The sequence below is a fragment of the Falco cherrug genome, chromosome 8 (assembly GCF_023634085.1).
Source record: "Falco cherrug isolate bFalChe1 chromosome 8, bFalChe1.pri, whole genome shotgun sequence".
Taxonomy (NCBI): domain Eukaryota; kingdom Metazoa; phylum Chordata; class Aves; order Falconiformes; family Falconidae; genus Falco; species Falco cherrug.
The window spans coordinates 5,405,247-5,421,051 of record NC_073704.1 but is presented as its reverse complement, the minus strand read 5'-3'; the positions used below and the strand labels follow the sequence as shown (position 1 = coordinate 5,421,051).

The window sequence follows — 15,805 nt, the reverse complement described above, 5'->3', positions numbered from 1 at the left end:
TCGCCGGGAGCCGGGTGGAGGGAAGGCCCCTGCCGGGCGGGCCGATCCGTGCCTTCCCGGCTGCGGGGCGGGCCGCCCCGGCCACAGCCCCGCCGGCCGCTCCCCGTGCGCGGCCCCGACGGCGCCCCCTGCCGAGCGCGGCGGGACGCGCCCCTGCCGCCGCCGCGGGGCGCCGGTGCCGCCTGCCTCCGTGCCGGCCGGGCGGCGGGAGGCAGGGGGAGCCCGGGAGCAGCGGCCGCCCGGCGGGCAGCGAGCCCGGCAGGCAGGCGGGGTCCCCCCGCCGCCCGCCCGCCCGTCCGCGCTGACGTCAGGAAACTTTCTGGGCGGCTGAGGCGGGAGCGGGCCGGAGCGGCGCCGTGTGCCGGCGCGGCGGGACGGGCTCCCTCCTTCACCTCGCCAGGTACGCGGCGCTCCGTCCTGGGCGGCGGCGGGGGGGGCGGCGGGCGCGGTCCGAGGCGGCAGCACGGGCTGCTGGTTCGCCCCGCCGGTCGCCCGTCGCCCCGCCCGGGGCCGGGGGCAGCCGGGGCCGGGGGCAGCCGCCCGTCCCCGCGGGTGCCGGGGTGCGGTTGGCGAGCGGCGGGTCCGGGCGCCTGTTGATCGCTGCCGCGGACTCGGGGCCGGGAACTTCGCCGGTGGCACCGGCAGCGCGGGGGGGGGGGGGAAGGCGGCGGTACGGGGGCCGGTTGGCGGGGGCGAGCGGCCCGGGGCTGGCGGCGGGGGGCTGGCGGCTGTCACCTGCGGCAGCGCCGTGCCTGGCCGGGCCGCTGCCGGGGGGCGCAACTGGCGGGGGCGCAGCCCGCGGCGCTTTCCCCCTCTAACTTCACACCCGTAAGGACTTGGGCGATGTACAACACGCGACCTGCCGTGGTTTAAGTTGGTGTTTTTGTTTTTTGGTTTCGTTTTTTGTTTGTTTGTGGTTTTTTTTTTTTTTAATTTCAAGTAGCTGGAAATAATCTCATTCTGTTTTGTACACCCCCCCCCCCTTTTTTTTTTTTTTTTCCCTTCTTACTTCTCCCTTTTTTCCCCTTAGTAAGCACAGTAAAGCCATTATCTGAGGCAAGGTTTTGTTTTGCTGCCGAGGGCTGCGCGGCGGCGGCGCTGGGAGGCGAGCCCAGCTGAGCCCAGCTCGCCGCCGAGCCTGATGAACGCACAATTGTTTTACGGGGGAGAGCGAGAGGATCCTCGGCTGGCGGAGGCAACCCCCTGCCACCAAGTTAATTTTAACTCTGTGGAGCAGCCGGGTGCTGGAGGAGTTTGTGCCACCGTCCTGTGGCTGGGGGGCTGAAATCTGAGCGAGGGCTGCAGCCCCTGGCTTGATGTCAGCGGGGTGAGGGAGATCCAGGGGGAAATTCACCGTTTAAGGGGGTCTGAAAGTTGCTCGATAGTTCTCTGGGGGAATACAGAATGGTACGTTGCTCATTTGATTTCACCGCCCTTGTCATTTATTGAACTGAGTTGGACAAAGGCCTGTAAAGGTTAATTGTATCCTTCATACGGAGGAGTTTGCCCCCTCCCCAAGGACCAGATTTCTGGGGTCTCTTTTGAACATCATTCAAATCCATACATCGGTCATTACATCTCTAACTTAAACACCGTGCAGCTCTCGCTTGGTAAATTTTCAGTTCCTGCAGCTGCAAATTTTTAGAAAGTTGTCTTACAGCGAGAAAGATGTTAAAAAACCTAATAAACTGGAAAGCAATGTGAGAAGGTGGTTAGGAAGGTGCTTTGAATGTGCATAGATACATACAAAATGTTTTAGCAATCTAATTAGTCTACTCAGTATAAATGTAAATAAGCATCCATTTTTACACTTTATATGAATAACGGTGAACCTGTCCTTTTAGAAATAGTTTTTTTTTCTGTGATTTTCTTCCCCTGCACGTTACACTAACTTACAACTTTGGTGGTACCTTTCAGCTGTTGTAGTGATAGGCAATACTTCAGAGCTTCAAACGTCTGCAGCTTATGATGATGATCAAAATGAGGCAAAATAATTCACCCAAGGGGGAAAAAGAAATCTTTTTGAAGGTCAAGCTTCTATTTTTATGGAAATTTCAGAATGAACAGAAAAGTTTGCCTCGTAACTGTAGTTTTGCTTGATTGATTTGTTGTGTAGTAGTATGTCAGGGACAACCTCTGATATTTGGAGATTATCCATGTGCACTCGGGGAAAGGAACAACAAAATAGTGGGGGAAAAAAGGTCGATTACTTTATGATTATTAGCCTCACACTTTTTGGTACGCATTTTATTTTTGAGTGTATGGATGTGTTAGTGATTATAGGCTTCCTTAAAGGCATATATTTATGTGAAGAGGTTTAATAGAGTGAGTGATTTATTTTAAAAGCCTAGGGATTATGGCACAGTGTCGAAGGATGCAAGGGAGCAGTTTGGTTTGTGCTTATAACAGAGCTACAGGGCAGGGATATCAGTGAAAAGAGACTAGAAATAAGCAGAAGCAAGTGTAAATCAGGTTGCCTTGGAAGTAATGATGACAGTCTTAAACGTGATCCAGCAAAACATTGGGCGTGACCAGCGAGTGATGAGTACAGAAATTAAAATGATTTTTGAAGCCAGGAAAAAAAAAAAAAAAAAAAAGGGAGAAAATGCTAGACTGCAACAGTGAACTACACTATGATGCTCTGTGTAAAGCATTTTAAATCACATGGGAAAATACAAAACTGATACTAGCGGACCAGGAAGGAGGGTGTAGTTAACAAGAGCGGACAGCGAGAGTGCTAATTACACAAACTACTGGTTGGTACTGCCTCCTCTAGTCTTTGGTGACAACTTTGTAATCTTTTCAAAGCTTTTGCATCTACTGCTCTGCGGAATACTCACCTGATGTGACATTTACAAGCTCATTAAAATAATTTGTTAGTTTCTTGCCTGTAGACAAAGTTACATCTCATAGTTCAATAGCAGTGTGTCTGCATGGGTGTGTTCATGAAAAATTCATAAATATTATTGGGTGCTCTAGAAGTCATAATCCAAAGATGTCTATGAAGAACTCGAGAGGTCATATATAATAAACTGGCATTTGTATTATGATTATAGAGTTAGTTTTTCTCTTGAGATAATTTCTCAAGAGCGTGTTCGTTGAACATGTCATAAGAAAATAATTAGAACTACCACATGAGATAATTAAAGGCCAAGTTTAGCTTGAACTGGGGGACTAATGTAGCTTGAAAGAGAACAAAAAAATGAACTGCCTTATCCTTGAATTGTTGACATATCTAATGTGACTTGCAGCAGGATTCAAATTCTGTCAGCTTTTTCAAGAGAGGGAGTAGAGCACTGAGAGCTGAAAAGTCCGCTGGGTTCACTTCACAAAAATCACTGCTCCCTTAGAATTTTCAGTTATTGTCAACAGTGAAATGCATGGCAGAGGCTGAGGCTGTGTTTCAAGTAAATCTTCTCTCGAGACAAAAAAAAATTCCTCAATTAATGACTCTAATAAACCTGTTATATAAGAATACACTAATTGGGCACAAATAAACGTTTTCCCCATCCCCTTTTTTGCCTTACTGTAATCTGATTTTTGAAGGGATAAGCCCCTTTGGAGAATCAGGTTGTATCCCAGAAAAGAACAAATACTGTCCCTGTGAGAACACATAGTGCCTCTGCATAGCTGTCTAACAACGTTCTCTTTGGTTCTCTTACCTTCAAGGTGTAACTTTTTGTACAGGTACTTATTCGTTAGTATCCTTGTTCCCAATGGAAGTCAGTTCCATCCTAGTATCGCCTAAATCCCTTGAGATCAGAACCCTGGCCTTTTCCAGGCAGCTGGTCTCACTACCCCGCTGCTGGTGCTTTGCTGAAGATGCCCCATGACTTCAATGCTACATCAAATCGTTTTGTGGATTTGCCGCAAAAAAACCCCAACTGTTGCCATTTCACATGTAGCCTCCGTGGGGGTTTACGCTGGTGGCTGTGGTGGCCGGGGGCGGGAGGAAGGAGGCATTGCGTGTGTTCAGCTACCTGTCATTTTGTGGTCTGTCCTGAAGGCGTATGCCTGTGACCTAGCAGGAGTGGCAGAAGGCAGTAGTAGCATTACAGTGAGTTGTTGCCCACCCTTTCCATCTTAGAAATGCCAGTGTAGGCCTTGCTTGTTGTGCCGGTTCGTTTGCCCAGGGCACTGAAGGAGCTCTGGGAATGGTCAGTAGTAGCTCTTCAGTCTTACAAATCCGTTCTACCGGGGCTGCAGCTCTACCCCGTCTCATAAGCAGAAGGTCATCTGAAATGCCTCCTCTCGCTGTATGGTTTCAAAACATGTTTGTTACGCTAAACTGAGCATCAAGAGAAGGAAATGATGTTACCACATAGATTTTATCCAGGATTTCAACAGGGAGTTTATCCAGCTGGAAACTCATCATGGATTCCCAGGAAAGAATTTACGCTTTCGTTCCTCCTTCCCTCTGCCAGTTTAAGCAGATGTTCTAATCACCCAGCTAAGAGGGTGCTCTGGATTAAAATATTATCATTTCCTCGGGTTGAAATGACTTACTTTTTGGGGATGTAATTACATACTAGGCAAAGAAAGAGAATGTAGAATTGGGTAGCTTAATGGAACAAACATTTCTGTAGGTGAGATAAGACCTGAGTTTCCACAGCCACGTAATTAGTAAGCTTACATCAGAGCAAGAACAGAACTTGGGCTTCCTAACGCCAGTGGTTTCACACAGTCTACTTGATAATGTGGCAAAGGAGTACTGGAAAGCTTCTTAGGTTAAGACACTGGGTATCTTTAACTTCTGCAGAATTCTTTTCTATTTTGCAGGGCAGGCATTGAGAGATTCTGTTTGTTATTTTAATTCCAGAGTCTGATCTACTCAGCTTATTAATTTATACTGTATCTTCTTCTCACTTTGCATAGTACTGCATACATTTTATGTCTGACTCTGAGCTTGCATTTTCAGATTTTATTCTGAATTGAGAATTGAGCTGTTTTTTCTCCATTTTCTATCTCACTTGCGGTTATAAAGATTCAGAAACCTCTGTGCGGCCAAATGGTTTTCAGTTTATTCTGCCAGTGATACCTGATCAACACCATTGCCTTGCATGAGTTTGCAGAAGTATAACTTGGTAAACAGTTCGCTTAATGCACTGGTTGGAGCAGAGACTGCAGCTGACTCGGTCTTTCTTATCTTAGCTCTATGGCACTAAGAAGAAAAGTTGCTAGATTTTGGATTTTTTTGTCACCAGAAAGTAGAACTGTAATCTGGGGGAATTCTTTAGACGTTCTGGTTATTCCTGTGCTGTAGACAGATCTTGACTAGTGCAATTAAATAATACTTTTATTTTTAAAAATTTAAGACTTTTAAGGCAAGTCTTGTGGCATTCGGAAGTGTCTGGTGGCTGTTTCTAGCATGCTGTATTGCTGTAGTGGAGCAGGATATGTCCGTACTCCAGTACTAGGGGATAGAGATGGATAAGCTCCAAGGTGCTTCAATCTTCTCATAATCCCTAAAATAACATGAACACTTCAAAAACTACATTCAAATTCCTACTTACTATTTTTAGATAGAATGAAATAGTTTTTTGAGTACTGCTGCATTCTCTGAAACTATTCAAGATCTTTAATATGATTTTATTTCATTCTTTCTCTGCTCTCTCCATCCCCCTAGTTTTAATGGGGGCAATCTTGGACAAAGGCAGAATGCAGTAGTAACACGGTGTGCAAAATACAATCCTGGCTACTGCCTGCTGTGACATTTAATAGTCTAGTCTATTTTCATTTTTGTCCTTTTAAATGCAGATGTTAGATCTTCAGTTCCTTCTAGGCAGGATGGGCCATTAGGAACTTCACATTATGCTTAAACTTTCCAAGTGATCTAGGACACTCTAAATCCGTGTAGCCCTTAAAAGTTTTTTTTCGGAGTTCTCAGCAGCCTATGGAAAGTCAAACTTGGTTTCTACAAGGTGAAAGGCTGGGGTGAGGCTGCTGCTGCAGTGGTGAAAGGTGGCTGGAAGGGAGGTGATTCCCCAGTCTCACCTCAGTCTTGCAACTCTCCTTGTGGTAGGGGGACCCCCCTGGAGAGCTGGTTTCTTCACAGCTGCAATCTGTCCTTCCTGAGCTTTGGCAAGTAGCGATTTTCCTAGTGCTGGCAATTTCTGTCTGCTGCCCTGTGTAACCTGTTTTTCCTATGCATAAATGTACTAATATTAATATATTTTATCTTTTTTTCAGATTGACAGCCTTTTTTTTTTTTTGTGTGTGTGTACATTTTTTAAAGAAGGTATCTCTTGGAACAGCAGCATTATTTTCCTAATCTGTTGTGAAATCTTCTGGAAAATATAACAGGAGTGAGGTAATGAGCCTGGATAAAGGACTGTGTTCCCAATAAAAAATGCTTTTTCCTGCAATCACAACTCAAAATGTTGTTTGGAACAGCAGTCATTTTTGCATGCCAATTACATTAGGAGTTGTTTAAAAGAGTTTGATGTGTTCTTAAACCTATTTTCTTAACGTTTGTCCAGACCATCTTTCCAAATGCCTTGCTGTGCAGTTATGTGCTGTCTCTAATGCTTTCTTCCTACATGCTGTGTTGGCAGCTGCATGTGTGCAAAGATCATGAGTCAGGTTTCTTAGCAAAAGAATCATAAAATAATGAAATTAAAAATAATATAATAGGCTTTGGGTTTTTTGAACATTTAGTATTGTTTTCCTTCTTTAAAGATTCTTTTTTTTGCAGCTGCATAGATCTGAAATTTATTTTGTATTGAAAACAGATTTTGATTTTTTTTTTTAATATAAGTTCAAAATTTCAGGACTTGGGTCTTCAAGAAAAACAGAGCTTCTGAAACTTGCCCTAAAATGATGGGTGATGGCACCGGTGTGTCTGAGCTTCTGCTGATACATGCTTCAGTCTTAAAGGAGAAAAATATTAGTCAAAAGGTTTCATTTTCATCCGTGTTTATATCCAGATGCAACAAAGAGGCTTCTGCTGATGGTTCTAACTGCTTGTTCATGTGCTGAAGTCAAAGGAGATCTGGTGCTAGAGCTGAAAATACTAGCTGATATCTTCTTTTTCCTGCTTCCCAACTGATAAGGTGACAGATCCATCACTTCCAAAGCAGTGGGCAGTTGGGGTTAGAGTTAAATGGAGGTTTCATATTGCGGAATACGGTATGGACAAATAACAGCTATTTTACAGTAAATGTAATTAAAATAAGTGAGAAAACTTGTTAAAATAAGGTAATAGTGAGAGGTGAAGTGTGTATGGTATAATATGATGCTGAATCTTTACTTGGGACAGAAAATAGTAGCAGAGGACCATGTAGCTTGCAGAAAGCAGTTTGAGAGGCTCACCCCCACCATTGTGCCCCTTAATCTGTTTCACATGTGTAAGCTTTAAAGCAGAGCGTACTGTGGATTTGTAAACACAAAAGTCTTTAACATCTGAGATCAGTGCAAACTTTTTTCGGTTCAAGCAGCCTAAAAATTGCATTATTAACTTTGTAAGTTATATGTTGTATTAATATTCAATTTATCCTGTTGTGCAAATAGGCTTAGGATGGAGGAAATACTTTTCCGGCAAATTTTGCAGCCGGAGCTGTTACTAATTCTCTTATCTTTCTGCGTGGTACAGCAATTGCACTTAATTGTTTGCTTCTGCTGTGTTTTGTGGTGTGAAATGCACTATGTCAACACTGCTAAACTGCAACATCAGTGTGTATAATGCTAATGTTCTCGAAAGAGATAATTTCCAGATTTCATCTAACTGGATGAAACTGCTTATGTGTAACTACCAATGCAGTGCTTTATACATCTTGAAAGTTTGTAGTAGTTTTTTCTCAGTAACAGGTTGTCTTTGACTTCACACATGTTTTTGTGTAATGTGATGTACTGGTAACTGAAAGGCAATGTATGGATGGGGCTGAGCCAAAATCCATGACTGGGAAGGTGGGATGGAAGGAAAGTAAGTAACATTTTCTTACACTTTCTTACACAGCCACTTTAAAACTTTGGGATTCTTATTGAATTGCTTGCTATCCTTATACTTTAGTGCAGCTCTGCAAAGTTGAGTCTACTTTTATTTGATTAAAAGCATATTAGGGGTTTTTTTTTGGAGACAAAAAGAACTCGCCTAGAAGCATTCCAGCTTGTAAAAGCGATTCTACAGCCTCCCATCCCACCCTGCGGTGGGTGCTCTATTTCTGGCTTAGTCCCCACAGGTTCGGAACTGTACTTCTTAATAAACCAGCCAGTCTGGGAGAGGGCATTTGGGACCTTCATAGTTCCCAGCTTCAGTTCTCTCAAAGGCTGTTGCTTCTGCACTGAAAGATAGCAGAAAGGGCAAGCTGCGTTTTAACCTGGCCGTACTGCCCTGCAGTCTCATATGCTGCTCACAGGTAGTCTGTCGTTAATAGCAAATGTAAACTAGAAGAGCATATGAGCTATTTCTTGCTTTCTCTTTCAAAGTTAAATACTTCTCCTGGAGTTCTCAGTTTTGTTCCCCAGGTTTTATGTGTGAGGATGTTGAATGTAGCTATCAAAGTGCTGGACTGTTTCTGTGTTAGTAGTTTTCTCCAATATGAAGAGTAAACTCTTGAATCCGGATCATCAGCTGGTGTTTCAGCCGTGTAGTACTGAATAATGTGTTTGTACTGGTAACACCTGCTGTCAGGACACTTAGGTTTGCTGTGGTCAGCAGCACTTTTTACTGGTTTTGGCTGGGATGGCATGAGGCAGCTGATGGCTACAGACATGGCATGTCTGCTGGTGTGGAAAATTCACGGGGCAAGTACGGTCTACGTAGGTATCGTAGTAATCTGTCAGGAAACTGAAGTGCAGCTGGCAGCGCTGTTGACTGTTTCTCTTAGCAAAGTGCTAGAATTTGCTTCTTTGGCACTGATTGGCAAAGCAAAAATGATTTTTCTGCTCAAGTGACTGGTGCTGCGAGGAAGGAGGATATCTGTATCACAGTAGGCAAGGATGGTGTGCGATGCTTTTGAATAACTACTTCAATGCACAGCGTCCTGTGTTATGCATGCATGTTTACTTCGCAGTCTTGCTCAAATGCAGCAGGGAACGGCTGGTCATTATCCACAGCAGTTCATGTAAAATTGTCATGCTCTGGTTTTTCTCTGTCGTCGTTGGGTTTTCTGAGGGGAAGAGGAAGGAGGGGATGACTGCTTAGCAATGAGATGGTGCCATGGTACCATGCGTCGTATAGCTATGCATTTAAAATAGATAATTAAGAAACAAGGGAGTGTGTATTTTATAGCCAATTCTATATAAGCATTTTGTATTTGGTGGCAACCATAACACATACACATTGATACATGTACAACTTGCTCCCAGTATAACTGATTGTCTTCAGTCTTTGCTTGTCTTCAAAATCTAAATAATTTGTGCCATGAATTCTAAAACCAGCCTCAGATTCAGAAAAGATTGACATGCTTTAGTGAACAATTTTCAGAAGCTTACTTAACTCTTTTAGGTTTGTTTGTCCCAAGTTTGAACCTAATAGGATAAAGAGTATCCTAGGAGAAAATGTTACTTCGTGGAATAGAATGCACTTACAAAATGTCTTTCTTCGCATGAATTTTACCCTTGTTAGTCTGTTTTGTTTACTTTTAAATTCCTGAATTTTATAAATAAAGCAGCAATGTAGTCTTTACTTTTAGATCTCTAAAGAAAGAAATGTAGTCACTAAAAACTGATAAAAGTGCATGCGACATCATTTGTTTACATATTTTATTCAAAGCCAGATGAAGAAAATTATAGAGAGCTAATACAGATGAGAGCTGGTATTGTATGGGGAAAGGGAATAATTTTGAAGGGCTAATAGATGAGACTTCTGATGAAGTGGAACATCCTTCTGCTGGCCAAGGTTGTCATTTAAAATGGAGTAGAAAGCTTCTTCCTATGGAGGCTTTCTGACTATAGAGACTTTTTGGGAAAGTCTCTTTTGAGACTTTTGGACTCTGTGTGTTTCGTACATACTGCGTATCCACAAAATCTTAGCTGGTCACTGATTCCCTGATATTTTTAAGAATTTTCTAATCTGTGATACTTGTTGCCTGAACCTTAACTTCTTTCCGAACCTTGCTCCTGGAGGAATCTGGGATTCCTCAACCAGAGGTTTTAATATCAGAATGAGCAGTCATCGTCTAAGCTTTTGATATCCAGAATACAGAACCAGGACATATTTTGATGACTTAAGGATATTGCGCTTTATTATGTAGCATTTTTCTTACCATTCTTGGAGGATATCCTGAGTTTTTATAATTTTATGGCTTATAAAGAATTCCTAAATAAGATTTTCTCCCCCTTCCCATTTTGGAGCTGCATTTCCTCTGTGGCATTGTTAGGCTTGATTAGGATCTAGGAACTTTTTGAGTAGTGAGTCAGAAAAATAAACAAAAGCTGAGCAAGCAAAAGCTGAGGAGTGGAAGAGCTTTCTGGTTTAAGTGTAGATTAAATCCTTTCAGCTCTAAACTAGAGGTATAGTTTCCCTCCCCTGCGTGCACACGTTTTCCTTCCTTTTTCCTTGCCCCTTTCTTTCTCTTCCCTTTGCACCCTCAAAGTCATTGAAGACAGTTGCTTTATGCCTTCCTCAGACAGCTTTGTGGGATAGGCCTACATGTGCTTCTTTAAGAGCCTGAAGGGAAAGCTTCCAACTGTAACAAATCTGTTGTGTAAAATATGCAAAATGGTAAATATGCTTATAGTTATAAACCCTAAAGATTCCACTATGTACTATGTAAAGCAGTCCCCTATGTACTCCTTACTCAGAGAATTATCTATGTTGTGACTCTCTGTACTTTCCAATTTGGGATTTCAAGTTTTTTGACATTGCAACTGAGTAGTGATTAAAAGGTATGAAGAAATGGACCATAAAATAGATGTTTAGCAGAAGATAAATAAAAGCATACTTAATAAGATTAGTGGAATATATTTGAGATGTGTTATGTTACCAGCATACCCGTGACTGCTTAAACACTGAAATAATCTGTTGCTATTTAATCCAAATCAACTCCATTTGCTAGGTCATCTGGAAGGTACTTTTGCTGAATAAAGTTCTTAGTTGCTTAGCCAAATGGCAGGGCAGAAAAAACTGTCAAACTACTGAAGAAATATGCCTTGACAGTAAGGAAGGCAATAAAATGCTAAAGATCTCGGTTCTGCAAGAAATAAGTTGTGGGCTGGAAATAATTGCTTTGAATATTTTGAATTCATTATGCTGAATTTTGCCAGATGCTCTTGAAGAATATTTATGTTTGTTGTTTGCTGTGGTGTTTCTTGTACTTGCTATGAGGCATATCTGCTTACGGGTAACTTGATCCCGTTTGTTTATGGTCTAAATATTCCCCTCCCCCCCCCCCCCCTCGCCCCCCAGTATTCAACTGGGTGTTATGTTCAGCTGCTTTTTAGAAGACATGACAGAAATGTAAGTCCCAGGCAGTGTTTGCGTAAGGCAGAACAAAGTGTATTTGTTTTTAGCCAGCAAACTTCTTTTGAATCTTGACGTATCTTGACAGATTTCTGAAACTTGCATTTCACTATGTACCTAGGAACATTTTACAAGGTAAGATCTTTAGAGATGTTGCAGCTCAGATGTACTTGTAACATGTCTGGAGAAGGTGACTTCTTAACTGTACTCTCAGCCTTTTACACCGTGCAGGGGTGAACAGTAGAGAGAGCTTTCTGCTCGGTCCTGTCTTGTCACTTATCTGGAAATGTGTGGAGTCTGCCCTGTCATGTGGATATTAGGAAAACCTATAGGCACATATGGCAAAGTATTGGCTAGCGCAACAGTTGATATGTGAAAAATTACAGTGTGAATGACTGCAGTTACATGGTTACTAGCTCTTCTGTTATGGGTGTATGAATTCTGCTTGTGTCTGTGCTTTGATTTCTCAGACTGTTCTTGGTTTGGACAGTCATACCGTAGTTCTGTAAGTTGTTTGACACAGCAGTGGTACTGCTGGGATGGTGCTTGGAGCCATTCTCTATCCGTTGCCACCCTTTCCCTGCCCGATGCACCTTTCTTTGTGTACTGGCTCAGGAACTGGATCAAGTACGATGACGAACTGGGAAGGGGGAGGAATAGGCCCATTAAAACATGTTCAGTCTGATTGTGGAGCAGCAGCGTAAGATGTGATAAAGTTGCTCTTTGAAGTAGATAGAAGCTAAGCTCTAAGCCTTGGTTCAATGTACGCAGGTTTTTTTTACTGCTTGCGGTGTAGTTCATCGCTGACCTGACCAGAACAGATTAATCCGTATAAACGTGGTCTCTATCTGGCCTTCATTGATGTAATTTTATACTCTTCAAGGCACAACCACATTAACAATTGAGGCTATTCAGTGTGGAAAAACATAAAGCTTGCTGTTACTATATCCAGTTTATTTAGCTTTGTCATAAATGTGGGGTCCTAGGTGTGTGTATTAGGGAGGTTTGTTTTGTTTTCCTGCTGTGCTCCATCAGAAAAAATATAAAAGCTTTTTTTCTTGGCCCTTACTGTTTCTTAAAAAGTGGAGGATGCGTTGACTTCTGAATAACACAGAACACTTAATTTATCTGTTAAATAACAGAAAAGAAACAGAAATTGAGAATCTTTTAAACTTTTTTTTTTGTGTTTCGATTTCTTGTTCTTTTTTAAATGAGGATCCTTGATTGGTGCTGGTAGCCACTTAAAGAAGTGAGGTTGATGGTTTTCTTTCCATATTCTTGTTACTAACATAATATTCTTTTATCACTTACAAAAAACAAATATTGTGTGTTCAATGCTCTTTCTATGGCAAATAACCAAGAATGTATTAACATCACCTTTATGGTGTTGTACATTGCAGCATGTTAGCCATCAAGCTGACTGTCCGTTGTGCAGACTGAATTTCGTGGCCAAAAATGGGTATTTCTGTGGCACTCCAATTACAGCTGTAGTGCTGATTTCATTCTCTGTGTACTTTTGCCTTTCATCCTTCATCAGAATTACCTGGAAGCATCTGACGTGATTTGCAGAATTTTGGTCCCAGATTTCATGTGTTTATAAGAGATCAAGAGATGGTTTTATGTAAGACTATTGCTTCATGCTCTAAAATTGGAATTAGGTGAACACTGATCTCTGCAGAATGGGAGCTAATATTCTTATTGTTGCTGTTTAATAGTTCGATTGAAGGTGAATATTGTTACACGGACTATTACCATGTAGATTAGATTCGCAGGCTGATAGTTTTTCAGGCCAGAGCAAACAAGGTTCTGTCTCGTCCAGTGACTCTTGTGGTGGCTCCCCCACTCACTCCCAGTTAAAATGTGATATTGCTAACAGATATAATTTTGACTTCCAATCTCCCCTATTGTAAGTTTTATCATAATGTTGAACAGAACATGCCAGTACTTAATTGCCTTTTGGAGGATATTTTTACAGTTGATGGTGTTGCTGCTGCTTGAGTAGAAAAGGATTCTGGTGCTTAAGGGACTGGTTGATTTTGAAAATGAAGGCAGACCATTTAAACTGATGTTTTTCAAACTAGTCTCTAGTGGAATTGGACTATGCCAGGGCGAGCCCATTTTTCCTTTTGCCTCTCTCCCTGGCAATGACTTTGGAATTTTTTGGCCTGCTCCAATAAAATATCTACATGTTTCACAAAAACTAATGAACGGTTAGAAAAGAGAGATTGACACTGGTGTCCTTGTAGAAGACGCGTAGCTGACTGGAGAATGATGTGGCAGAAACAGTAGGGTCTTGCGCGTTGCCTGAAGTTTGCTGATTTTTAGTTAGTGACAGTTACCTGTAATATAACCCATGATGAAAAGATTTTTTTTTTTTCTTGCTCTTAAAAATTTATCCATTAAGTCCTGTCATAAAGGATGAAACCCTTCTAGCACTTTATTGTGGAGTAGCTTTACAGGTACACAACATTGTGAAATTTAATGTCATTTTTTATCATGCTCATTTAGTTCAGTCAGTCATCTCTATTATTTATTTCTTTTCTATTTATATCACATTTTATCACATTCTGTTTTCTTGAAACTTTCATTTTGGCCCTCTTCAGTCTACTTTTTCAGTAGACACAATCTTTTACTCAGTTAATTGCACTTTAGCAGAATTGGCATGACACATCCAATATACGTACCGTATATATGAATTTCCTTTTTTTGCCAAAGTCTTTTCAGTGTTCCAGATTTTTTTGGGTGTGGTATATTTTCTGTGGGAATGCTCAGTTTGCCGTAGATGTCTTCTACTGTCCTGAAGAACTTCTATGCATTCCATATGCTTCCAGAATCTGCAGTTAATTATTTTTCTTGCAAATTACTTCACAAGCCTGGATGGCTTTAAAACCTGGTAGTATGTTTGATTGTGTTTTGTGTATTTTTTTTTTTTTTTTTTTAAGGAAAAGCTTATGATCCCAGTTGGACTTGCCATTTTTCCGATATCATTTCAATATTGTTTGTGTTCAGCGGTGTTCTAAACGACCCTTTTCTCTATGTGCACAGAATTGCGACTTGCCAGGTTTTTTTCTTGTATTTACTTTTGTGGCCTTTTTATAGCTTGGTATGTTTTAGCACTTTCTATAAATTAAAACAAAACTTCCAATGGCATTGGAAATCTCATGTGTTGTCTCTGCTGTCTGTTCTCCCCTTGCAAGCAGCTATGTAGCAATGTCTGTCCAGAGGCTTTGAAGGTTATTATTACATGAAAGAATTTTAGGATCTTCTGTCTTTTACTGGGAAGCTTCCCAGGGTTGCTTCATCAGCTGTGCTTGTTCGATTGGTAGCTTTTCTAAATATTACTTCTGTTGCTTATTGTTTGCTGCTTGTTAGTTCTTTGTCTGTGCTTGGAGGGATTGTTTTCCTTCATGTGATTCTTTTTAATTAGATAAAATATTGAAACATTAAATTTTGTTTTCAGGTGTTTTCTTCAGTTGCCTGCTACAGCTGCTGACTTTTATTTTTCTTTTATATTTTCCATTATTCCCTTTATACCTCTATTTCTCCACCACATTTTTGTTAACTTTGCAAATGCAGGACTCGGTCACCGCTTCTTAATTTGCTAATTTCTGCAGCTCAATATCTTTAGTGTTTTTTTTTCTTGCGTTGAAACTGTATGCATATGTCTTTCTGCATCTCCTGGTTCACTTAGAGAAGTTATTACTGACTTAATTGATGAAAGCAAGAATTCAGAATTTGAAGGAGTAGCAGCCACATTTGGTCATTGTGCCTGATCCCTATCTGTGATTCCTGAAAGGAAAACAAGGAATAGATGCGAGTCATAAACACTGGGTTACTTTCTTGTGTCTCTCTTCCATGGCTTTTTGGATAGAAATGCTACTGCGTTGCCACTGCAGTTTGACTCTGGAAATTTAACCAAGGGTGCTATATCAATCTCTATGGTGTTTCACAAATACTCTTTTCCTGTGACCACTTGCTGACTCCGCAACCCCAGATTTCTAAACTGGTTTTTAAGATCTGATGCAGATTGTAGATGATAAAAATAAAACATGCAACCTCTTGGGTTAAATATAACCTGTGATAACAGGACATTTTTAACCTCCTGTGATTTCTTTTTTTTATCACTTACTAAGTTTTACAAAGGAGGCTTTTCCTATTATTGTTCTTTTGTCTTCTGTGATGAGAAATACAAATGTCCTGAAGAGAACAGTTTATAATTTTAGCTGGAATACACTGCTGATCTAAATAACAAGTAGGACTGTAAGATGCAAGTGTGATAGTATCGCAAGCTTCAGCAAGCCTTTTTGGAGATTAATGGCAACTCTTAGGGCCAATATGCTTCAAGTAGGTTTTTTCAATTTTTCAAGTTCTAAGAGAAAACAACCATTAAAGTAAAAATAAACA

At 41.4% G+C, this 15,805-nt stretch overlaps 1 protein-coding gene across 4 annotated transcripts in view; it reads left to right on the top strand.

Annotated features, from left to right (window-relative positions):
- The first annotated feature begins 245 nt into the window (after positions 1-245).
- Positions 246-15,805, top strand: part of GULP1 (GULP PTB domain containing engulfment adaptor 1) — a 162,885-nt gene continuing 147,325 nt past the window's right edge. For 2 of the 4 annotated variants that reach the window (XM_055719088.1, XM_055719089.1), the window contains exon 1: positions 246-400. The gene's annotated coding sequence lies outside the window, so the exon portion shown is untranslated. The remainder of the gene's footprint in view (positions 401-15,805) is intronic. The other 2 variants (XM_055719086.1, XM_055719087.1) reach the window with 2 other exon arrangements.